The sequence below is a fragment of the Choloepus didactylus genome, chromosome 3 (genome assembly GCF_015220235.1).
Source record: "Choloepus didactylus isolate mChoDid1 chromosome 3, mChoDid1.pri, whole genome shotgun sequence".
Taxonomy (NCBI): domain Eukaryota; kingdom Metazoa; phylum Chordata; class Mammalia; order Pilosa; family Megalonychidae; genus Choloepus; species Choloepus didactylus.
In genome coordinates, this window is record NC_051309.1 from 28,388,457 (window position 1) to 28,415,592 (window position 27,136).

Below are 27,136 nucleotides of genomic sequence, written 5' to 3' on the forward strand. Positions count from 1 at the left end.
GCAAATTTTAGAAATATTGAAATAAAAGATACTATAATAAAAAGTTTTTACTTTCTTTTAGGGTCTCTCAACTTATGATGTTCCTTTAATTTTAGATTTTTGGTAGTTAATTTCATGTGTAAACTTGGCTAGATTTTGCAGTCCAGGTGTTTGGTCAAGGAGGAACTGGCTTGATTATTACTGTGGACATATTTCACAGATGGATTTACATCTTTGTTCAATTGGTTCCATCTACATACGCTGATTGCGTCTATGTAGGGGAAGGTGATGTATGTGACTTATAGGTGACGTTCTTTAAAACCATACTCCTCAGACTCCACTTTCCTTTTCCCCTTCTCAATGTCTGGAAAATAGAAACAGCTTGAATGGGAGTCCCAGTAGGAAAAAATGATACATATATTCAAAGGTTTGAAGAACGTATATGAAAAAACTATACACATAAGTGCAAGCATGTTTGAAGAAAACTAACAAGGGATGGTAAAATACCCAGGAACTAGCAACAGCAGAAAGCTGTTAGCAATAGTTGGGCTCTGAGGGCAAGGTGAAGGGTTTTGTTAACAGAACACTATGAGACCTAGGGGGAGTAACGATGGGGAGCTTTGGGAAACAAGAGGGAGATCTGGGAAAGAATCCATACACAAACCACAGCTGGCCAGGAAGAGAAAAGGAAGAACAATTACCATGACCCATGTCTCTTTCTGCCTGATTTTCTGCTTCCTCACCTGGGTCAGAAGCCAGCACACAAGGCAGTATGAATGATGCAACCCTAGAGTTCAGCCTTCTCAGGCACAGAGCAACAAAGAGAAGGGAAGAAATGTAATCTTGAACAAATATAGAGACAAATCAGCACAGTCTCTATCTTTTTGGCCACTCAACATCTAGTATTGTTTAGGTTGGAAAAAAACCTTGTCCCCACACATGGGGCATACATACAATAAAGTGCACAGATTTTAAGTTCAGGTCCATGAGTTTTGACAGTTGTATGCCCTTTTGTAACCACCATTGCAAAGAAGATAAAGAATATTTCCATTCCATCAGAAGTTCCTTTTTGTCAATTATTCCTCTCTCCTCAACGACTATCTTATTTCTATCATTATAGGTTAGTTTTGCCTGTTTTTGGATTTCCTATAAATGGGATCATGTATCTGACTTCATTTGCTCAGCATAATGATTTTGCAATTCATGCATCTTATTTGTAACAGGAGTTTATTCTTTTTCACTATTGAGCAACATTCAATTGTATAGATAAGTTGTATTTCCTTTAATTCATTCTGTTGTTGATATACATTTGGGTTGAATCCGATCTGCTGCTATTTTGAAAACAGCTTTTCTAAACATTCACTTAAAATTTTTTAAAGACATATGTTTTCATTCCTCTTGGGTAAATACATAAGTGTAGAATTGCTGGATCACAGAGAACATGAGGTTAAACTTTACAAGAAATTGAGAAATAGTTATCCATGGTAGTTTTATCATTTTATATTCCCTTCAGAATGTTTCTCCATACCCTTGCTAACATTTGCTGCTGTTGATCTTCATTATTTTAGCCATTTTAGTGGGTATGAATAATATAAAAATTTGGTTTTAATATGAATTTTCCTGATAATTAAAGAGTCTTTTCATGTGTGCTTATTGGCCACTTGAATACTTTTGTAAAGTATCTGGACAACTCTTTGGCCCATTTTTAATGAGTCTTTTTGATTGTCCACCTAAGAGTTCATTAAATATTATGAATGTAAATCCTTTGTCAGATATATTGGCTGCATATATATATTCCCCAGCAGATAACTTATCCATTTACATTCTGAATAGAGTCTTTCAATGAAGAGAAAATCTTAATATTGATGAAGCCTAATGATGTTTTTTTAATGATTCATGATTTTTTTTTATCCTGTCCAAGAAATCACTGGCTACCTCAATGCTTTGAAAATCTTCCCTTACGTTTTCTTTTAGCAAGTTTTTGATTTGGAGTTTCATGTTTAGGTCTGTGACTTATCATTCTGTGTGTGGAGGGACATTTCAACTCAGGTTGATTTTTTATCCTGATTTCTAGTTTATCCAGTAATATTTGTTCAAAAGATTTTCATTTCTCCATTGAAATGACTTTGCAACTCCATCAAAAATTATTTGACCATGTATGTGTGGGCCTCTTTGTGTACTCCTTATTCTGATTCATTAATATATTTGTCTTTCTTCATGGAGACAAATGTCTTGATTACTTTAACATTATAGTAAGCCTGAAAATCAGGTAATGTGAATTTTCCAGCTTTGTTCTTTTTCAAGATTGTTTTGGTTTTTCTAGATCTTTTGCATTTCCATGCAAATTTTAGAATCATCTTGTCCATTTCCCCAAAATAACATGCAGGAATTTTGATAGTTTGTTTAATCTAAATATCAATATGGGGAAATCGGACTCTTAACAATATTGAGTCTTCTAATCCCCAAACAAGATATGTCACTCTATTTATTTAGGTCTTTGATTTCTTTTTAAAATAGATTACGATTGTCTTTTGAATTCCCCTATGCTTCCTTCCTCTCCTTCCTAACCCTATTAGTTCTGCCTGTGTTTGATATAGTCTTGCCTTGGAATTTGCCTTTCCATTGCCTTCAGATAGTGGTTTTATACATTTTTCCCAGCTTATGTAGTTCTCAGTGAGACAGTCTGTCCATTTCAAGGTACCAGGTTATGACCAGAATCAGAGGTCTTCCACCCTGTAAGTTTTGTACACTACATTTTATTGTAGTTCATATCCAAGAATTAAAAACATTTTATTATTATACCTTCTTCAGCTTATGAAATAATTGAAAATGTATTTTTACATTTCCAAGTAGATTTTTCATTTATATTCTTAGGGTTGGTGTCTAACTTTACTTTAGTCACAGGATGTGTTCTGTATGATAAGTGTCTGAAATTGTAGTGACTTGTTTTATAGTTCACTAAGTAATCATTTTTGCATTTGTGCCATGTTTGCTCAAGTGGTATTTAAGCAGATTTATACACACAAGAATATAGACCATACAAAAACACTCAGAATAACATATATATGTATACATATATACATGTATGTATATATATATACTTAATTAAGCTTGATAATTTGTTGGCCAAATTTGTTGTACCAAACTTGGTATAAAACCTTACGACATATTAGAAACTTGGAGATTGAAATCTCCAACTATGATACAATAGTCTACCATGTAGTTTAATTTTTATTTTATATATTTGAGGCTATTCTGTTAGATTATAAAGTTTAAAAATGTACGCTCTCCTTGATTTTAACTTAACTTGATTTGACCTTGAATCACCAAGCAGTGGCACTTAATTTCTAATCCTGAATTTTATTTTATAGTTTTTGTGATATTAATGCAGGTATTGCAGCACTCTTTTATTAAATATTTGTCAAATTTAACATTTTGGTTCCATTTGTCTTCAATAATTCTATGTGGTGGTGCTTCCAGTAGTTTTTTTCAGATTATTCTCTTATACTTTCAATACAAGCAATCACATCATTGGCAAACATGGCAATGTTAGTTCTTCCTATCTACTTGTTTATCTTTAATTTATAACCTTTATCTAATTTTATAACTAGTCTCTCAAGGATAATGCTAAATATTATTGAAAATGTTGGACATCTTTGTATCATTCTTGACTTAAATGGGTAAGTTATAAATATCTCCTCATGAAGCACAATGTTTACTTTTGGTTTGAGAGAGATGTTTCTCTAACTTCCAATCTTGGATTTTTGTTGAATTTTTCAAATGACTTCCTGTCTCTATGAAGTTGGTCATAATGTTATTTTTCCCAAAGATCTATTAATGTGAATGCATTCTTAACCAGATTTTTTAACACTGAAATATACATTATTACTAAATTATACCCCAAATCTACTTTATTGGGATGTATTTTTACTTTTTATTGTTGATGGATTTTGTTTGTTAAAATTTATTTTGGAATTTTAATACTGATATTTATTAATGGCATTGTTCTTTAATTTCCGTCTCTGGTGTAATCTTTGAGTACTAAATCAATGTATGCTTGCCTTCCAAAAATAATTTGTAAGTTTATTTATTTGTTATGCTTTTAAACAGTTTAAGTGCTATTGAAATTACCTGATCTTCAAATGTTTCATGGAATGCTTGTGTGAAAGTATCTGGGGCTTATGTTCTCTTTCCTGCTTTCCCTCCTTCTTTCCCTTCCTTCCTTCCTTCCTTCCTTTTTTGGTGGTGGGATGGGAAACAGCTTTTTAACAATTTTCTTTTTTTTTTAAATTAAGTGTTCTATTTTCACTGTCTCTTTTGGTGTAAATTTCAGTTAAATGTATCTTCCCAGAAAATTATTCATTTCACTAAGGTTTCAAATTTATTTAAATGTATTCTGAAAAAAGTGAATTTTTAGTTTGTAGTTGTTTTCATTCTTGTCTTTTTATTTTATATATTTGAGCTTTGGTTTTTAATTAGTTTAGTAAATGACTTGTCTCATTAAATGTTTTTGACATGGCCCATGATCTTAATTAGCTTTATCATTTTTTCCTAATAAATCAATTTCCAATTTCATCTTTGTTTATATTTTTCCTACCTTAGTTTTATATCATTTCCAATTTTCTAACTTCTTGGATTGGGTAATTAATATTTTTAACCAAAGGAAGAATTTAAGACTCTTATGCTTTTCCTCTGAGCCTCATTTTAGGTGTAACCCATGGGTTCTTCAGTTTCTAGAAATTATTATTGTTACATTCTATAAATTCTGCAATTTTAATTTTGATTTTTCTTTGACATAAAAGTTGTTTAAAAAGGATTTTGTTTGGCTAATTTTACATTTCAAGGTAATAAGACTTTAAATTTTTTTGGTTTTTGGTTTCTTGCTAATTTCTAGTGTTATCACATTGTATTGATAGATATACCATCATCTGAATGTCTGTTGAAGGGCATTTGGACTTCTTCCAATTTGGGGCTCTTTTAAGTAAAGCTGTTATCAACATTCATGTGCATCTTAGTTTGCCAGGGCTGCTACGACAACTTAAAGAAGAGGAATTTACTGTTTCACAGTTTTGGAGGCTTGAAGTCCAACATCAAGATATTGTCACCTCTTGCTTTCTCCCAGAGCAGGCAACATTCTGGCAATTCTCCATCACATGGTGATCCCTCTCTCCTTGTGTCTGCTCCTCTGATTACTGCTGACTTCTGGTTTCTACTGACCACATCCAAATTTCCTCTGCCTTATAAGGACTCCAGTCATATGGATTAAGGCTAATTCAATTTGGCCTCATCTAAATTGGATCTTTGAAGATATTACCCACAAATGAGTCCACACCTTAACTAATAATAACATCTTCAAAGGTCCTGTTTACAAATGTGTTCATACTCACGGGGACATGGATAAAGAGTTGAATATGTCTTCTGTGGGAAATGTGATTCAATCTCCAAAAATATGCAAGTTTTTGCATGGACATATATGTTCATTTCTCTTAGGTAAATATATAAGGTGAAAAAGCAAGATACAAAAGAGTGTATATTGTATAATTCTATTTATTTCAAGTTCATGTATTTGCAAAAGTAATCTATGGGACTAGAAATCAGAGTAGTGTTTTTGTCAGAAAGGTGAGGAAGAAGATTGACTAGAAAGGGTCATGAGGGAACTTTCTAGGGTGCTGGCAAAGGTCTATAGCTTAGTTGCAGTGTTTTTTTTATAAGGATGCCATTTTTCCAAAGTTACTGAACTAAAGACTTAATATCTGTGCATTGTAATGGATATAATTATTCCTAAATAAAAATTAGGATCCATGGTTGGATTTCTTGAGTGGAATTTCTAGAATTAGTAAGGTGGAATGATAGGAGATGAGGATCTCAGATGTGATGCTTAAAAGTGACATCTTGGATACTGTGCAAATATTGGAATGATAATGTTGATGGCAGCTGGAAGCTGAATTGACTTGGAGGAAAAGATCATCACAAGTGAGAAAGTTATGAAGAGAGATCCAAGTCCTGAATGGATTATTCAAGTGCATCTCAAGTGTCATCAGAATGGTGATCAGATAAGAGGTAGACACAGAAATCACGAACCAATTGTTAACAACTTAAAAAATGTGAGGAATTCTTGGGAGGAGGGGAGATGACATCAAAAAAAAGAGTTAATGTTGTTATACAGAATGACACAAACCTCAAAAGATCTAAGATTTTTTGTAGGAAAATGATAAATAGCTTGGAAGTACAAATGGGAAAAAAGAAGACTCCGCATTTCTTAACCTCGAGGTGTTTGGGGTATGGACGAAAAGAGTATCATCCTCCACTTGAGAGGGCTCATGGGAAGTGGTAACCTCACAGGATGGTCCACATTTAGCCCAGTTTAAAGATAAAGAGAGGCTAATGGCAACATCAAAGAAGAGGTTAAGGATGTTGAGAGGTTTCGTTTTGTCTTGTTTTTGGACAGTCTCTGTACATTGCAGAAGGCACAGTGGAAAGGTTTGGGAGGCAAAGGAGATTAGCTATATTAGTGGAATATATAGATAAGTGTGGGGTTCAGGACAAGGGTGATGTTGAAGGACAGAAGGTTGGAATGCTAGAGCTTCCTGTAGCCACAGAGGGAATCAGAGTTGGTAGGTTTAATGTCAGGTGGTGACTTCTCTTTTTGCAGCTTAGAGAGGTAACAAACTGGGGGAAGCATCTGCCTGGGAGTCCTTACATGCATGCTCTGCTTTGTGCAAAATGGAAAGAAAAGACATAAAGCACCTCAGAGCTAATAAGCAATAAAAATGTCCAATGTCCTATTTCATGAAGATGTTTTAGTGTACCAAAGATGTAATCAGAATATTTGATGCATGTTTAACATATCAGAGCATCCATCCATTGAGACAAAAGATTCTGATTTAGTAGATACAGGAAATAAGTAAAATTTGTGACTTTGAAAATTTTACTATTATTGTAAAACTTATCTCCTAATAATATTCCTGGTAGATTATTCCAAATTCAGCATGTGGACTACATGAACAGGCACTGATAATAAGGAAAGAAAAATTAAAAGTAAACTCTGCTTTCTTTAATAATGGTTGAAAATGTTGATGAACAGAAGAAGACTCAGTGACCATATCTTATTTACAGTGTGGATAAGGAATGTTATTGTGATTCTACCTCGTTCGAAGTTTGGCTATTTTGCTTGATATATCTACCTCACTCAAAGTTTGGCTATTTTCTTGATATATCAGCCTATGTGGTCTCATTCAACTCCATTGAGGAAGAATTTGGGTCAGTCTGTTCTCTTTACATGATATAATGATGCCTCTTGAAAGAAAGGAAATGCAGCTAATGTTTCTTGGAATGGTTCTATGAGTCATTTTCCACATTATTACCTGTAATGCTCTCAATCCTCGGAGGTAGGAATTACTATGGCCAACCTTACAGTTAGAGAAATTGAGGATCAGAAAGGTTAAGTGAATTGCACAAGGTCGTGCCATTGATAATGCTGGAATTGGGACTTGAAAAGAAAAAGAACTTTTTTGTCCCATTTTTAGGCTCCCAGAAAGAGTTTTGAGTCATTTAAGACCTAAGTCCTCAGGGTGATGACTCCAGAAAACAAAGTCTACAAGTGACACAATTAATATAATGAGAACAAATAACTTGCTTCATCAACTGTCCAGGGGGACTGTAAATGCCCAACATCCTTTACAGGATTGCTATGAGAGTTAAGGGGGATAATTGATGTGACAGTGCTCTGTAAGGAGTAGGGCAAATAGAGATAGGTGCCTTGGTGGTGGTGTCATTCCTGATTTTTTCAGGGAAGAGTTGAAAGAACAAGGTATTGTGTATTCTTGCATGGATTTGGCACTTTTCTGAAAAGTGGAAGGTACTGATGTGAAATTTCTTTGGCTCTCCCGACATGTGAAAGAGTGTAGAGGGGGGAGTTGTATCTTGTTAGTAATCAACTGCCCATTACAGAGGCTTAGTGAGCAGGTACCACAGGCCAACTAAGTCACTTAGTCCCTGAAGCATCCCAGTGTCTGGAATGAGGCAAAGGTATGAAGACTAATATTTCTATAAATTTAATTGGATGTTTGTCAATGGAAGGCTACAAATGATAGTTTCAAATTCAGATGATAACAAGAACAAGAATAGCAAACATTTATTAAATTTTTAATATGTGCCAGTTTGCATACTAGGGTATTTTTATACACTTATCCTTTAATCTCGTAAACCAACTCTATTTCATCAACTGTCTAAGTGAGCCTTAAAATGCCCTCATCCTTTACAAGTTTGCTATGAGGATCAAAGAAGACAATTTATAAATTAGGTATTTTATACTAGGTATAAAAAGGTAGTCTTCCTTTTTTACACAAAGGAAGCCTAAAATGTAAAAGCATTAGACAGGTTGCCCAGAGTTCCACTGTTAGTCAGTGACAGACAAAACCCAAATTTTAGGCCAACCTGACTCCGGCAACTGAGGGCTTAAAGCATTAGAGAACATTGGCTTTAACAATTAATTAATTTAGGCAAGCCCATATTGAGTATTTTCTATGTGACAGGTGTTCTCCTATCATGAAGAGTTGTTCTACTAGGTATCCGAAAAGTAAGTAATTATAATACAGGCAATTTAATTAGAGAGTAATAAGTGACATGGTAGTGATAGTTTAACCCAGTAGTGATAGCTTAACCCAGAGGAGGCATCTGTGTTGGTCAGGGTTCAATCAGATTTGCAAAATATGTATATTGCAAGGAATTATCTTATGTAATTGTGGGGATTGGCCAGACAAATCTGAAATCCATAGGGCAGGTCATCAGGAAGGGACAGCGGGAACTCCTGGGCACAGGCTAGAGCAACTGTCCATAGGGAAGTTTCTTCTTCATCAGGGAAGCCTCAGTCTTAAGGCTTTTCAATTGATTGAATCAGGCCCACCCAGATTATTTTGGATAATCTTCCTTACTTAAAGTCAACTGCTTATGAGCTTTAATCATATCTACAAAGTACCTTTGCAATATCACCTAGAATAGTGTTTGATTGAATAACGGAACTGTTGCCCAGATAAGTTGACACATCAAAAGGATTCTCAAAACACCTTTTTCAGTTTGCTAAAGCTGCCAAAAATGCAATATACCAGAAATGGATTGACTTTTACAATAGGGGTTTATTAGGTTACAAATTTATAGTTCTAAAGTCATAGAAGTGTCCAAACTAGGGCAATAATGAGAGGATACTTTCACAGAAGAGAGGCCGATAGGGTCCAGAACACCTCTGTCAGCTGGGAAGATATGTGGCTGGAGTCTGCTGGTCCTTTGCTCTTGGGTTGTGTTGCTTTCAGCTTCTGATTCCAGTGGTTTTGTTTTTAAGTGTCTGTGGGTTCTCAGTTTCTCTGGGGCAAACTCTGTGCTTCATCTCTTAGCTTAGCATCTCCAAACCTCTTTCCATCTGCATCTCCAAGTGTCTGGGTCCATGTCAGCTCTGAACTGTCTCTCTTTCCTTGAGTTCTCTTAAGGATGCCAGTAAACTAATTAGGACCCACCTTGAATAGGTGGGGTCACATCTCCATGGAAATAATCTAATCAAAAGGTCCTACCCACAATTGGGTAGATCACATTTCCATGGAAACAATGTAATTAAAAGATTCTACCTACAGTAAGTATGCACCCACAAGATTGGATTAGAAGAACACGGCTTTTCTGGGGTACATAATAGATTCAAACCAGCACAACACCTAACTTGGAACAGGAGAGGGACAGTAGGCATCAAGAAAAGTTTCAAGGTAGAATATTTTCCTAAAATGATTCTTAAAATATACATAGGAATTAGACAGAATCAGAGTGGGATATGGGAGTTCCAAATTAGCAAATATCATTCCACGATTTCAAGATTACTGGATTGTAAACTCCGTGAGAGAAGCAAGTGCCTATGGTTCTTTCATTCACCTCTGCTTAACCAACACCTGTAGAAAGCATGAAATAAGACAACACTTCCTTGGGGAAAAATAGATGATGTAAAAAAGAACTATCATTTATGTTAGGAGGTGAGGTGATTTGAAGCTTTTATCTACCCCAGAAAAGGCCATGTTCCTTTAATCCATTCCTGTAGCTTCAGAACTATTGTAGGGGGGAGGTCTTGATTAGGTTATTTCAATTGAGGAGTTTCCCCAAGGTGTGTCTTAATCCTTGTATTGGAGTCCTTTAAAAAGAGATGAAATTAAGCTCTTAGAGAAATGCCCTCCAGAAGCTAAGAGAGGACCCACAGAAGCACAGAGAGGAAGCCACTGAAGCCAGAAGCTGAAAGCAATGAAACCCAGAGTGAACGAACCAGCAGATGCCAGCCATGTGCCTTCCCATGTGACAGAGGTGTCCCAGATGTCAGCAGCCTCTCTTCAGAGCCCAGGTATCATCCTGTTGATGCTTTTCATTGGACATTTTCACAGCCTAAGAACTGTAAATTGTAAGTTAATAAATCACCATTGTAAAAGCCAACCCATTTATGGTATATTGCATTCCAGCAGCTTTAGCAAACTGAAACAGGAGGTTTCAAGGTTTAGAGCTGGGCTTTGAAGAAAATAATTTGGAAAGGAAGACAGGCTTGGGATAACATTTCAGAGATGACACCCAGTGACGACTATGCTGGACTGTGGCTCCATATCCACATCTGGTGGCAGGTCTACTGACTCCTTCACTTCTAGCCCTTCCAGAGCTTCCTATTTCCATGTTTGTTCTTCTGCTTATGATCAATACACAATTGTGACTGCTATTGCTTCTGCTATTGCTGTTGTTAAAACTGATGACTACCACACACTGCCCACATATTCCAGGCACTGTGCCAGGTAATCTAGCTGCTTGCATCGATCTTTACAATCAGCATGTGAAAAAGGTATTGTGTCCATTTTAGAGGTGTGAACACTGAGGCTCTGAGAGGTTAAGAGATGTGTCCAAATTTTCTCTCTCTATCTGTATATTTTACTATGTCATTAGAAATCATCAGAATTTCTCTATTTAAGAGATGGAAATTATCAAGCCCAAGCCATCTAATCAAATGAACTTTGTGTAGTTTTTTTTTAGGTGTCAGCACACCTGGGTTAAAACTCCTAGCTCATCCCACCAAATGGTAGGTTTGTGAACTTAGGCAACTTAGGCAGTAATCTTAGGTCTGTTACATGATGTTTCAGGATCTCACTTACCACTCCTGTTAAAGAAAAATACTAAGGCTTTCTCTGCCTATTTTACCAATCAGATGACATGGTGGATGGCAAGTTACCATACCACCACCACTATAGTAGCTGCTACTGCAATGCTAACGGCAACAAAACAAAATCCACCAAATCTTGCTATAAACCAGGCATGCTGCAAAGTCCTTCAAATTACACACTGATCTTCAGGTAAGTCTATTATCCCTAGCTTTATGTGTGTGTGTGTGTGGGGGGGGGTGGTGGTGGTGGTGGTGGGGGAGTGGACACAAAGCAGAGAGAAATTAAATAAATTGCTCAAGGGCACAGATTTTAAGTTCTCAAGTCAAGATTCCAATGTGGTAATTTTTATTTTCTTCCTCTTTCCCTCAACCCAAGAAAGCCTACCCCAGAAGACACAATTTTCCCTGAAGCTGAGCACTTCACTAAGAGACTGTTGATATTTTCTTGATGCCTTTGCATGCTGTTTTCAGGAACAAAAATTCAGCTGCATGTCTGCAGAAGAAAAACACCATCATTTTGTACAGCTTGGATGCCTGCATTTTAACCTTTGGCCTGAAGTAGATAAAAAAGGCTGCTTGAATTTACTGGTAACAACTTACAGTGGTAATTTAGAAGGAACATGGTAATATTTCTCAAGAAGATGAAAACTGGAACTTGCAATAATTTATCAAGGGTATTCTTCAAAGACTCCAAGATCTTTTTTGTTATATGTTTTTCACAGTGACTGGCAAAAAGCAGGGGCAGTTTATCTCTAATGCTCTCATTTCAAGATGTATACTCTAATTTGTGAGATAGCAGATATGACTTTTCAGTGTTTTCATCTAAATTTCTTAAACTGACACCCCAAATGTCTTAAACTGACAAAGGAACAGGTGAACAGAGATAGGTGTGCATATATATACACAAACAAATAAAAATCAAAATTTTCTGAAAATGGAAATGGATCTACTTTGGGATTTCATTATATTTTGGGATTCTTTGCACCTTATCAAGATGCAAAGAAAGAATTGGAGTTGGAAAAGTGCAAGGTAAAATTTTAAGATTTCTAGGGTCACTGTTCTCCAACAATGGTAATTCTTAGTGTTCAAAATATATTCAACTCTAACCAGGCAGTTTCTTCTAATCAGCTTCTTTGGTTTAAGCTGTAGGATCACTTGGCAAAATCTCTCTGATTATTAAAAATGTGCATATGCTTTGTGTGCCGGTTTGAATGTATTATGTCCCCCAGAAAAAGCCATATTCTTTGATGCAATCTTGTGGGGCAGACATAATAGTGGGGATTAAGTTGGAACATTTGGATTAGGTTGTTTGCATGGAGATGTGCCCCACCCAACTGTAGATGATAACTGATGGGATAGTTCCATGGAGGCATGGCCCCACCCATTCAGGGTGGGCCTTGATCAGTGGAGCCGTATAAATGAGCTGACTCAAAGAGAGTGAACTCAGTGCAGCTGTGAGTGACGTTCTGAAGAGGAGCAAGCTTGCTAGAGAGGAGCGTCCTGGGAGAAAGCCATTTTGAAACCAGAAGTTTGGAACAGACGCCAGCCACGTGCCTTCCCAGCTAACAGAGGTTTTCTGGACGCCATTGGCCATCCTCCAGTGAAGCATTAGCAAACTAGAACACTTTGACTGAGTTCCTTTTAAGATTTTATCCTACTGATATACATACATACATTTTTGGGAACTTAGAATAAGGATATTCTTTGTTGCATGATTTGTAATAGCAAATGTTTAGAAAGAACTTAAATCTTTGTCAATAGGTATCTAACAATATAGCTTCAACATATGTCAGGCAAAAACTGACAATCAATGAGAAATTGACTAATCAACCTTTTTTTTGAAATTTTAACATACCTCTTTCAATAATGATTGATTGAGAAGTCAAATTTTTAAGGCTACAGACAATATAAATAACAAGAGTAAATATTTGATCTAACAAAATTTGTGTAGACCATTGTACTCAGTTTCAAGCACAAATGATATTTTTACTAAAATTTGCTGTATACCAGAGCACAGAACCTCTAAATAAATATTAAAGAATCAGAGTCAACCAACTACTTTCTCCAAATCAAAGTAATGAAATTAGAAACCAATAAAATAATTGGAACTTAAAAACTCAACAAAGGATTAATATCTAGAATATATAAAGTATTCATAAAAATAAACAACACAAATAACATAACCCAAAGCAAAAATGGACAAAGAATATCAATAGACAATTCCCAGAGAAAGAACCAGAACATTCAATAAATATATGAAAAAATGCTTGACTGCAACAGTAATAAGGGAAATTAAAATTAAAATAACAGTAGGATACCATTTCACGGTTTGGCAACTTTGGGAGACTTGATGAGGCCATGTGTTTGCAGAGATGTAGGGGGAAAGGAACTAACTTATTTTGACAAAGTGTTACACAGTATCATGGAAAGTGCTTGAACTTTTGAGCCAGCAATATCATATGAAGTTTCTACCCTAGAGAATGACTTGCCCTCTCATAAATTCCATGTAGAAGAATATTTACCACTGTTAGTAATAGCAGAAATATGGAGACAACTTAGTTGTCTCACAGAAGGGGAATGAGTGAATTAACTTTGCTATATTCATGTGATGAGGAGATAGAGTATTTAAAATGAATAAGGTATTTACATGCATTGAAAAAAATCTAAAAACATAATGCATGAAAAAGGAAACTGCAAAAATATGCAGAGTTTAAAAACATACAAGAACGTTAGTATGTACAATTCTTATCCAAGAATATATTTAGTCAAGTTTCAAAAAATACATCAATGCCAGGAAAGTGGTAATGTCTGAAATGGTAATGAGGAATAATACATGAGGGTTGATTTTTTTGTGTGGCTCAATTTTTCTTTCTTTCTTCCCTCTCTCTGCCAGACCCCTCCCCTGCCCTTCCCTCCCCTTTCCTCCCTTCTCTCCCTTCCTCCCTCCCTCTCTCCCTCCTTCCCTCTCTCCATCCTTTCCTTCCTTCCTGCCTTCCTTCCTTCCTTCCTTCTTTCCATGAGAATTCTTAAGAAAATGTGGCACACTTTTAACACTTAAAATATCTTGTTGTTGGATACACAGGTTTTGGTTTTATTCTATTCTATATTTTTCTGTGTGCTTTCATTCTTTCATAATTAAAAGTGAAAATTTTAAAAGTATCTCTTTGACATAAAAAGCTCTTTTCTATTCACATTTCTCTCCCCTGTCCCACCTTATTACTTCATGCCTGATCACTGCTAGAGTCCCTAACAAAACCCCCGGCCTCCCATTGCACACTAGCCCACATAATGCCTCCAGAATCTTTCTAAAAGTTCTGCAAAGTAGGTAGAGCAAGCATCAGTGAGTTCTCCATTTTATAGGTAAGGAAAGAGAGCGTGTTATGTCTAAGGCCTTATAGCCAGAACTGGGACTTAAACCACTGCATGCCTAGACCATAGCTCATTTTATTATAACACATCATCTCAGATTGCTTCATGTCTTTCTGTCTATAATAATTCAAGATTATTGTGTTGAGTACACAAACATGCTTAAGACCAGCAGGGAAAATCAATTTTACCTTCTACGTTAAGCCAGATTAATTAGTGGTGATTGTCTATAATGTGGGTATCTGGTGTTCATTGTAGGTCAACTGAAATTGGGTTGTAATTGTGCCTGCCTGGTCCTGAGAGCTGGAGGTGTATGGCTCATGCCTCATATTTGACATCCTGGACAGAAATAGCCACACAGAAGTTACTTATTTAATGATATTCTTAAGTACTTAAACGTCAAATGTACATGTATGTTCCTATGCACACACACAGAAACATACATGTAACAGCTATGACTTTTTTCTCGTGCCTGATCTGCTTTAAACCTTGGGCTATGACATTTTATCCTGATGCTTGTAACCATTATCCCACTGAAGAGCTCATGGCCTTGAGACATTGGATGACCTACTCCATGTTATACAGCTTAGTGGAATTTTTTATTGATTCAATTGTGGGTTGTTTTTTCCCTCAAATCCAAGAATGCCATTTTCTCCTAGAAAAGTGCTAAGGGGTTAGCGTTAGGATGAGATTCTGTAGTTGACTCACTGTATTTCTTGGCAGTTTGAAATCTACCCATATGCCAGCCCCTTTAAGCAGAGCAATGACAGTCTGCCAGATTAAGTAATCAAGCTATTTAACTTGTGTTTTTCTACCTATTGCAATTTGCCCTTTGCCCTTATGTTCCAATAAGATTACCTTAACAGTCAATCATAGCTACTAGATTTGTTTTTTTTCTTTTAAAAATCATCTATGTGGAGTCTTTTAAAGTCTTGGCCTCAGTACATCATACAAGTGATATGACTCTGGAAAGAGAGAATTGAACCCTATTCCCCTGTTAATCATAGATAAAACTAAGGCAGTAGCAGTTGGTCCCCATCAGCCCCTAGAGAGGAGAAATCCTCTTGAAATTATCTTGCTAGGTCAGGAGGTCCTTTCCCTCCTAATTACTCAGTGTAAAATCTGGGGTGTGAATTCTTGCTCTGTTGTCATATCCACGAAATCTATCACCATCTATTTCCATTATCACTGCTGAGCATAGCTGGGTTCAATGTTATCTTGCAGCAAAATGAATGGCAATGGAGGATCATACAGAGCAAGGAAGGAAGGATTAGGATGTCTTTCTCCATAGAGCAAACACCTCAAAAAATGGTCATTTCTTCTTCATTCTCACAATGAAAATCAAGCTAATAAATCACAGGTCCTAGATTCCACAGGGAAAAGTATAAATTGCAGGCATTCCTTATATTTAGAACATTTTCTTTTTCAAAGTAGTTCAAAGCTTTTGATAGGCTTTTGTCAGCTTCCAATCCCCCATGCTTTAATGAAGACTTCTTCAGGCACCTCCCAGGAAGATGGGGAATAGGGAGCTCCAGGACACATTCATCCCACAAAGTCAACTATTAAACAGACAGGAACTCTCTGAAACAACAATTCTGAAACCCCAAAGGCCAGATGAACACTCTACAGCATCCAGGGAAGAGTGAGAGGAAAAGACTAATATATTACAGTAAATAACTGTAAATTGCTCTCTTTGCATAGTGGCTACCATGGAATCTAGTCATTAGCTAGCTTGCTGATGACAGAAAGGGATAAAAAATTCTCTTCCCCAAGAGTGGGGCTGGGCATGGCTGAATGCTGATTGTGGCTTTTGATCTGTGAGTTCCAGCTGGGTCCTGGCTCTGAGGGCAGCAGTTGTTTGAACCCACCCTGGACAAAGGCATCCGACCATTGTTTCAACCCAACGCCAACCAAGGCAGCAGCAGCCATGGTTCAGCCCTCCCTGGACAGAGGCAGAGGTGGTAGAGATTTAAAGACACAGAGCTTCCTTAGGGCTGCAAGGAACAGATAGATGAAGAGTGGCATCTGCTGGGCAGATCAAGAAAGATCAGCTTTGGGGAGCTGTCAGAGAAGATTTTGGTGCCCTTCCTGAACCCCTCCCTAGGGCACTTTGGAGCCAGTCTGCTTCCCCTTTGTGTGTCCCTGGCCCTGTGTTCTGGGAAAGACTGACTTGGGAAAGTCCTCTCCAGGGTTACCACCTCCCAGCATTTACCCTCCAGGCAAAAGCAGGGTAAGACAACAAAAATGTAAAAAACCACAGAGGCAGACATTCTGGGACAAAGGCCTGCTGGCTTCAAATGTTGGGAGAGGGAGCTCTGTCTCCTGGGAAGCAGAGGGGACAACAAAACTCCCCTTAACAGGGGAACTCCAAAACAATTAACAAGCAAAAGCCCAGGATAAGACAGAGGTCCAGAGACGCAGGTGAAACCCTGCACAATGCATTCACCTTGGGCAGACCTTCCGGATATGAGGGCTGAAGTTTAAGAAAATTCCTGTCTTATCACTAGCTGGAGACAAAACCAGAAGACAAATATTCCAGAGAGTAAATCCCAGACTAAACATTTTAAAATATTAAAATATACAGTGTTAAACAAAGGAGTACAAGACAAACAAAGGACCAGGAAATGATGGTCCATCCAAATGAAAAGGACAAAAATACAGAAAACACTGACAAAGAAGACATACTGAATGTTGACATACCAAACAAAGCCTTTAAAGAAAATGATCTTAAAAATTCTCAAGGAGATGAAGGAAAGTACAGAGAAAGAACTAAAGGATATCAGGAAAACAAAAAATGAGCAATATGAGAAACTTAGTAAAGAGATAGAAATTTTAAAAAAGAACCAAACAGAACTACTGGAGTTGAAGACCACAATAACTGAAATGAAAAATGCCCAGGAGGATTTCAAGAGTAGATTGGAGCTGGCAGAAGAAAGAATAAGTGAACTTGAAGACAAGACACTTGAAATGCACCAGGCTGAGGAGCATTAAAAAAAAAAAATTAAAAGTGAAAATAGTCAATGACAGCTACGGGACCATCAACCACTCCAATATATGGATTATGGGAGTTCCTGAAAGAGAAGCATAAGAGAAAGGAGTAGAAGGAATAGTCAAAGAAATAATGACAGAGAACTTCCTGAACTTAGCAAAAGATCTGAATATGCATATCCAAGAAGCACAGAGAACACATTCATTCCTTTTTAAAGCTAAATAATATTTTGTTGTGTGTGTATCACATTTTGTTTATACATTCATCTGTTAATGGACACTTGAGCTTGTTCCAGAACAAATCTTCTGACAATTGTGAATAATACCACTGTGAACAACAGTGTGCAAATATCTGTTCAAGTCCCTGCTTTTCATTTTTTTGGGGTGTGTGTGTACCTAAAAGTGGGATTGTCAGGTCATATGGTAACTCTATACTTAACTTTCTGAGTACCCACCAAACTCTTTTCCACAGCAGCTGCACATTTTTATGTTACCACCAACAATGAAAGAGTCTTACTACTTCACATTCTCCAACATTTATTTCAATTTTAAAAAAAGTAGCCATACTAGTGGTGTGAAATGGTATTTCATTGTGGTTTTGATTTGCATTTCCCTAATGGTTAAAGATGTTCAGCGTTTTTCATGTGCTTTATGGCCATTTGTTTATTGTACTTAGAGGAATATCTATTCAAGCCTTTTGTCCATTTTTATAGTGGGTTGTTTGTCTTTTTGTTGTTGAGTTGTAGGATTTCTTTATATATTCTTGATTTAAACCCTTAATGGATATGTTATTTCCAAACATTTTCTCCATTTTGTAGGTTGTTATTTTAATTTCATGATAAAGTTCTTTAAATTGTTTTTCAAAGTTTTGAAATCATGAAAAGTTGAAAAGTTTTCATTTTGATGAAGTCTTATTTATCTATTTTTTTATTTTGTTGCTTGTGCTTTTGGTGTCAAGTCTAAGAAACCATCATCTAACACAAGATTCTAATGATACTTCCTGTTTTTTTCCAGGAGCTTTATATTCCTGGTTCTTATATTTAGGTCTTTGGACCATTTTGAGCTAATTTTTATATATGCTTTGAGCAAGGGGTCCACCTTCATTCTTTTGCATATGGATATCCAGTTTTCCCAGCATGAATTGTTGAAGAGATAATTCTTTCCCAACTGAGTGGACTTGATATCCTTGTCAGGAATCACTTGTAGAGGTGAAGGTTTATTTCTTAATTCTCAATTCAATTCCATCTGTCTGTACATTTGTTCTTGCACCAGTATCATGTATTTCTCATTACTATAGCTTTATAATGAATTTCCAAATAGGGAAGTGTAAGTATGCCAACTTAATTTTACTTTCTCAAAATGGTTTTGGCTATTTGGGGTCCCTTATACTTCTATATAAATTTGATGATTACCTTTTCCATTTCTGCAAAGAAGGCTGTTGGAATTTTGATTGGGATTGCACTGAATTTGTAAATTGCTTTAGGTAGAGTTGATATCTTAATGATATTTATTCTTTCAGTCCATAGACATGAAATGCCCTTCCATTTATTTAGGTTTTTTTTTTTTTTGTTTTCTTTTAGCAATTTTTTTTTTAGGTTTCCATGTATAAGATCTTTACACCCTTGATTAAATTTAATCCTAGATATTGGATTCTTTAATATGCTATTTTAAATTAATTTTTATCTTCATTTCCTCTTGACATTGTTTTTTGATAGTGTATGAAATTACCACTAATTTTTGCATGTTGATCTTATACGCCACCATGTTGCTGAATTTGTTTATTAACTTTAGAAGCTTTGTAGGGGATTTTTTGGGATTTTCTATGTATAAGATCATGTAATATGTGCATAAGGAAAATTTTATTTCTTCCTGTCCAATTTTGTTGCTTTTTATTTATTTTTCTTGCTAGTTGCTCTGGGTAAAACTCCAGTACAATATGGAATAACAGTGATAACAGTGGGCATTCTTGTCTTGATCCTGATTTCATAGGGAAAACTTTCAGTCTTTCATCATTGAGGATGATGTTAGCAGTGGATTTTTCATATATGCCTTCATTATGTTGAGGAAGTTTCCTTCTATTTCTAGTTTTCTAAGAGTTTGTATCAAGAAGGGGTACTGGATTTTTTCAAATGCTGTTTCTGCATCAGTTGAGATGATCATGTTTTGTTTTTCTTTGTGGTGGTTTGAGCTATATGTACCCAAGAAGAATATGTTCTTAAACTTAATCCATTCCTGGAGGTGTGAAGCCATTTTAAGTAGGCCTTTTGATGTGGTTACCTCAGTTAAGATGTGGCCAACCTCAATCAGGATGGGTGTTGATTACACTACTGGAGCCCTTTAAAAACAGAATGAAATTGAGACAGAGAGAAACAAAGCCACAGGGGGGAACAGCCAGAAGTTGAAATCAGTGGAGCCATAAAGACAAGAAAGAGGCCAGGGAGGCTGCCATGTGTGTTGCCATGTGACAGAGGATCCAAAGATCAAGGATCACTGGCACCCAGACCCAGGATTCTAGGCATTGGGGAAAAAAGCGTCACCTTGATAACACCTTGAGCTGGACTTTCTTAGCCTCAAAACTGTGTGCTAATTAATTCCCATTGTTTAAGCCAACCCATTGCATGGTATTTGCTTGAGCAGCCATGAAATCAAAATATTCTTAATTCTTTTAGAGTGGTGTATTACATTAATTGATTTTCTTATGTTGAATCACTGTTGCATACCCAGGATAAATCCCACTTTATCATGGAATATAATTCTTTTAGTGTTCTGTTGGATTTGGTTTGCTCATACTTTGTCAAAGATTTTTCAGTCTATACATAAAGGATATTGGTCTGTAATTTTTTCTTTCATGTAGTACCTTAATATGACTTTGGTACTAGAGTGATGTTGGCCATGTTGAATGAGTTAGGATGTGGTCCCTCTTTTCAACTGTTTGGGAGAGTTTAAATAGGATTGGTATTAATTATTCTTGGAATATTTGGTAAAATTGACCAATGAAGCCAACTGGTACCAGGCTTTTCTTTGTTGGACGATTTTTGTTTACTGATTCAATCTCTTCACATGTTGTTTATCTGTTGATGTCTTTTATTTCTTTTTGAGTCAGTGTGGATATTTGTGTGTTTTTGGAATTTGTTCAATTCATCTAGATCATCTAATTATTTTAACATAGAGTTGTTCATTGTATCCTCATCCTTTTTTTATTTCTGTGTGGTTGTTAGTAGTGTCTCTCATTCATTTCTGATTTTAATTTATTCATTGTCTCTCTTTTTTGCTTTGTCAGTCTAGCTAAAGTTTGTGAATTCTATTGATGTTTTTAAAGAATCAACTTTGGTTTCATTGGTTTGCTGTATATATTTCTAAATAAATATTCTATTTCATTTATATCCAATCTAAGCTTAATTATTTCCTTCCCTCAGCTTGTTTTGTGTTTCTTTTGCCCTTCTTTTTCCAGATATTCCGGTGTTAGGTTAGTGCTTATTTGAGATTTTTTTTTTTAATGTAAGCATTTAGAGCTATGCATTTTCCTCTGAGCACTGCCTTTGCTGCATGCCATGTTTTCTTTTGTTGCATTTTTGTTTTCATTCACTTCAAGATTTTTCCTAATTTCCCGTGATTTCTTTTTGACCCTTTGGTTGTCAAGGAGTGTGTGTTTAATTACTACATATTTGTGAGTTTCCAGTTCTCCCTCTGTTCATTAATTTCTAGCTCTATTCCATTATGGTATGAGAATTTACATTGTACCGTTTCAATATTTTTAAATTTGAAACTTGTTTTGTTACCAAACATATGATCTGTCCTAGAGAAGGATCCATGTGCACTATAGCAGGATGTGTATTCTGCTGCTGTTGGGTGAAGTGTTCTATTTCTGTTGCTTAGGTCTAGTTGGTTCACAATATAATTCAAGTCTTCTATTCTCTTACTTTTTTCCTAGATACCTTATCCACTATTGACAGCATTGTATTGAAGTCACCTACTATTAATGTAGAACCATCTATTTCTCTCTCCAAATCTGTCATTCTTTGTCTCAAAGTATATGTTTTCATATACTTTGGGATGCCACCATTAGGTGCATATGTATTTTAATTTTCTTGTCTTATTATTGAATTGACCCTTTTGTCAGTATATGGTGACTTTCTTTGTCCATCATAACATTTTTTGACTTAAGGTCTATTTTATCTGCTATTAGTATGGCCACCCCAGCTCTCTCTTGGTTATTATTTGCAAGGTATATTTTTTCCACCTTTTCACTTTCAACAGGCATGAGTCTTTGAATTTAAGGTGAGTCTCTTGTAGACTGCATATAGTTGGCTCTTGATTTTTCACCCATTATACCAATCTTTGCTTTTTGAATGGAGTATTTATACATTTACATTTCAAGTTACTACTGATAATGAAGACTTTCTTCTGTCATTTTGCTATTTAGTCTTTGTAAGTCTTTTATCTTTTAGTCTCTCAATTCTTCTGTTAATACCTACATTCATGTTTATTTGTTTTTTTGTAGTGTACCATTTTATTTCCTTCTCATTTACTTCTGTATATATATTTTCATATATTTCCTTTGTGGTTATCATGGGGCTTGAATTTAACATTCTAAATTTGTAACAATCATGCTTGATTTGATACCAACTTAATTTGAATAGCAAACACAAACACTGTTTCTATACCCATACATCCCCTACCTTTTTGTTGTACTTGTTATAAATTATATCTTCATACATTTTTATTTCAAAAAATCCATAGATTCATGATTAACTTCTAGTAATTTGCATTTTAGAAACTTTAAGAAGTAAAATGGAGTTACATGCCGAAAAATATAATACCATGGTCCAGGCATTTCTAATCAGTTGAGGCCTTTATTTCTTTATACCACTTCTAACTGTCTATTGTCCTTTTCTTTCACTCTGAAGAATTTCCTTTAGCATTGATCATAGGGTAGGCATAGAGGTAATGAACTCCCTCAGCCTTTGCTTATCTGGTAATATCTTAACCTTTCCCTACCCTTGAAAAACAGTCTTTCCAGCTATAAAATTCATGGTTGGCAATTGTTTTATTTCAGCAGTTTAATATTTCCTCACTGTCTTCTTGCCTCCATGGTTTCTAATGAGAATTCAGATTTCAATTATTAGGCCTCCTTGAACATTACACATTGCTTTACTCTTGGAGCTTTTAGTACTCCCTCCTTCCACTTTCATCCAGTCTTTCGACAACTTGTATATGGGCATGATTCTCTTCTTGTTTCTCTTCTTTTTGGGCTTCTTGAATGTGTATATTAATGTACTTCATTAAATTTGGGAAGTTTTCTGCCATTATTCCTTTGAATATTCCTTCTGCTCCATTTTCTCTTTCTCCTCTTTCTGGCCACTCCCAGAATGCACATATTGGTAAGCTTGATTGTGTCCCACAGGTTTCTTAGTCTCCGCTCACATTTTTTTTCATTATTTTTTCTTAATGCAGCTCAGCCTGAATCATTTCAGTTGTCTTGTCTTTAAATTTATTGATTCGTTCTTCTTCCAGCTCTGATCTGCTGTTGAAACTCTCTGAGGGAATTTTTCATTTCAATTATTGTGGTCTTCAACTCCAATATTTCTGTCTGTTTCCTCTTTAAAATTTTTTTCTCTTTATAGACTCTCATATTGTTCATTGATCATTTTCCTGGTATCCTTTAGTTTTTTTCTCCATGTTTTTCTTCATCTCTTTGAGTATATTGAAGATAATTTCTTTTAAGGACTTTTTCCAGTGTAGCCAAAGTATAGTCTTCTTTTTGGGTGGCTTCTGAATTTTTAGCTTGTCTCTTTGAATGGGCCATCATTTTCTGTTTGTCTTATAATCTTTTGTGACACATTGTACATTTCTGCAGGGATATGGTTCTCTGCAAAGGAACCCTCATCACAGAGTTCTCTTGTGCCGTCTTTCTATCTCAACATAAGATGAGGGATTCAAGAGACCTGCAACAAGTTCTCCAGAAGGAATTGTCCTATAGTCTCAAAGATATCTGATATATGCTGTATTTTGGTCTCTCAGTAGAAAATTTCAATTTAATGTCACATTACAAATGTGTTCATTAATTTGACAAGAAGCCATATTATAAAATACACATCTCTCCTCACACTCAATTTTTAAGATTAAACATCTTCTAATTATAAACATATTTTTGCGATAACTTTTCCTACAGAATACCAGATCCTCTTAGATAAAATGAGAAATTCTTTAATTTGTTTGATGTTTTATTACAATACACCAGAATTCACTCTACATCTCTTGAATACCTACTTATGACTATATTTACTCTGCTCTGCAAATTAAGATAAGCAAGACAGAGCCTTCCTTCTCAGAGAGTTTTCAAACCAATGGGGAAAGATAGCTAATTATAATACATGGTGTTTAAGTGCTAAGCTAGTGGATGTTCTAGTTTGCTAATGCTGCAGGGATGCAAAACACCAGAAATGGACCAGCTTTTATAAAGGGGGTTTATTTGGTTACACAGTTACAGTCTTAAGGCCATAAAGCGTCCAAGGTAACACATCAACAATCAGGTGCCTTCACTGGAGGATAGCCAATGGTGTCTGGAAAACCTCTGTTAGCTGGGAAGGCACGTGGCTGGTGTCTGCTCCAAGTTCTGGTTTCAAAATGGCTTTCTCCCAGGACGTTCCTCTCTAGGCTGCAGTTCCTCAAAAATGTCGCTCTTAGTTGCACTTGGGATATTTGTCTCTCTCAGCTTCTCCAGAGCAAGAGTGCTTTCAATGGCCATCTTTAAACTTTCTCTCATCTGCAGCTCCTGTGCTTTCTTCAAAGTGTCCCTCTTGTCTGCAGCTCCTCTTCAAAACATCACTCACAGCTGCACTGAGTTTCTTCTGTTATGTCAGCTCATTTACATGGCTCCACTGATCAACTTAGACCCACCCCAAATGGCTGGAGCAACACCTCCATGGAAATTATCCAATCAGAGTCATCACCCACAGCTGGGTGGGGCACATTCCAAAGAAACACTCAAAGAATTACAATCTAATCAACACTGATTATGTCTGCCCACACAAGATTACATCAAAGATAATGGCTTTTGGGGGACACAATATATTCAAACTGGCACAGTGGGTACATATAGAGTATTATAAGAATACTTAGTCGAAGCACCTCATCCATCTGTAGGATGTCACAGAAGTCTTTCTGGAAAAAATGGAATAGAAAATGAGCCTGTAGGATGAATAGCTTGTATCCAGGAGAACAGAAATTGGGAGGGTTCCTGGTACAGAGAAGAATGGAGCAAAGACCCAAGGAAATAGAAAAATTCACAAACTCAGATTGGTAGAATCACTGCAACTAGAGAAAATGATAGGAGAAGTGGCAAGAGATAATGCAAGAAAGAGAAGTAAGGTCTAGATAATGACTGATTTTTATTTTACCTATAGAGAAATAGGGAAACTTGTGCTAAGTGTTGGGGACACAAAGATAAATAAGGCAAAGACCCATAACTATGAAACACTCAGTCTAGTGGTTATCTTTATTCGTATTTGTGGTTTACAATTTTTCTTGCATAATTTCTTTAACTATTATCATAAACCTATGTTAAAGGCATTATTCTCTTATACAGATGAGTTAACTGGGCTAGTAGATGTTAAGAGATTTTCCCAATGACACACAATAGTTGAGGTAGAGTTAGAATTTAAACCTATATCTTCTAAGTTCAAATCTCCCTTATTTTCATTATGCTGAAGATTTTTGGATATTTGAAAAGCTCTGGATAATTTTAATTTTAACTGATGATTGTTAACACATAGACTCCAGCAGAGGTATAATTCTGAGAAGAATTCAGCAAAAGTGAAATAAATCCATTCCCAAGTAACATACTTTATTCCCCATCTTTCTAGCTACACATAGATTCTTTAACAAATTTATTCTACACTAAAATACTTCTCCACAAGTAAGTCCATTAAGTTTCCTAGGCAATTCCAGTTCCATTTTCACTATCTGGCATCTATTTTATTCAGCTACCTTAATCCATGCCTACTCATGTAAGCTGGGAAACAAGTAACACTGTTATGTAGAGAAAAAGGAAAAAGAGAGATAAGTTTACAGACTATTAATACCTTATTCCAGGATTAAATCCAAACCCTTATTTCCTGTTCCTTGTAGACTTTGAATAATTTTTATCATCTTCCAGAAAGCAACAATAAACAAACAAACAAAAACAACAACAAAGGCTAATACCACCCAACATCTCACTTAAGACCTAGAGGTTCAGAGAGAATGGATTCTAAAGATGCCTTTTAGCTAATTTTTCTGGGTGAAGAGAAAATTAATGGCTTTGACTTTTATCTCGAGGTGTGCTTTCACCCACGGGTTAACACTTGTATCTTCTTATCACTTTTTTAATTGCATCCTGGAAACTGAGAGCTGAGTATCCTTTTTCTAATGTGGTGATTTATACACATATCTAAGCTAGTGGTTGTTATTGCAGAACAATATTTAATGACAGCAGCCAGGCCCAAAGGGCATCATGCATGAGTTAATCTGATTTAGACACAGAATCATTGAAGTGTCAAATTTCTGAGTTGCAAGCTTTTATGAAAGCCATCTGCTGTTACCGAATGTTTGCTATCTAATCCTTTTGTTCCATAGAAAATGATAGAAATTCCATTTTCATCCAGGTAAAAAGGAGGATTTATTGGAAGAGCAGAGATGCATGTGGTTTCCTGGAAAACTGGGGATAGACTTGCAGGCCCAGGGACCTACCCTCTCCATCACCCAGATCCACTCCTTACAACTCAGTGTCTATTGAGGAGTTGATTCATAGATATAACATTAATGCTGTGTAACTTTAATTAAGAGTTTACTCTATGTCAAAAACTGTAGGGAGTGATTTACATGTATTTACTCATTCAACTCTAATGATAATCCCATGAGGTAGATATTACTTTCTTATTAAGGTCATTTTATAAGTGAGGAGACAGAGGCTGAGAGGTTCAGAAACCTCTCTGGTTAAACCTAACTCTTTAGTGGAGGGACTACGATAGGTAGAGAGACTCTGATTCCACAGCCCTGAAGCTTCAACTCTATACCCTGGTGTCTCTCTCAGGTCCATTTTGAAAAATATCAAGGAAAATCTTTGTTGGTAAATTTTGACTTATTTGCCCTTTGTTAGAGTCAAAAATTGCATCCAGAGATCCAGAATCAGATAAGAATATGAACACCTCCTTTGGAAGCTGGTGGTGGGAATGTGAAGAAGGTTTGCATAAAGGAAGGGGGGACGGTCCTGGGAAGAAAAACAGTGGAGACCTCTAAACCTCTCTGTTACATTAGAGTAATTGCCTGGCATCTGATTAAATGTTTTAATGATGGGAAAATCCCCATCTCCAGGGCCAAATGTTCTGAAACTTTTTCTGAAAAATTCCCTCTGTGCTTTATATCAATAAGGAGATGCTATTCCATTAATTGAAACACATATCAAGCCTGGGATCCTTTGTTTTCTCAAGATCTTTGAAATGGCAAATCAGACTCCTAGAGCAGCAGGGCTGGGGGCTTTGTAGAGCCATAATGCTGAATTTGTTGCTAGAGGAACTGAAAATGGAAAAACCAACAGAGCAAAATTTCCAAGCACTTGAACCTAAAAGAATTTTGTTTGTGAGAACTTTTCTATAC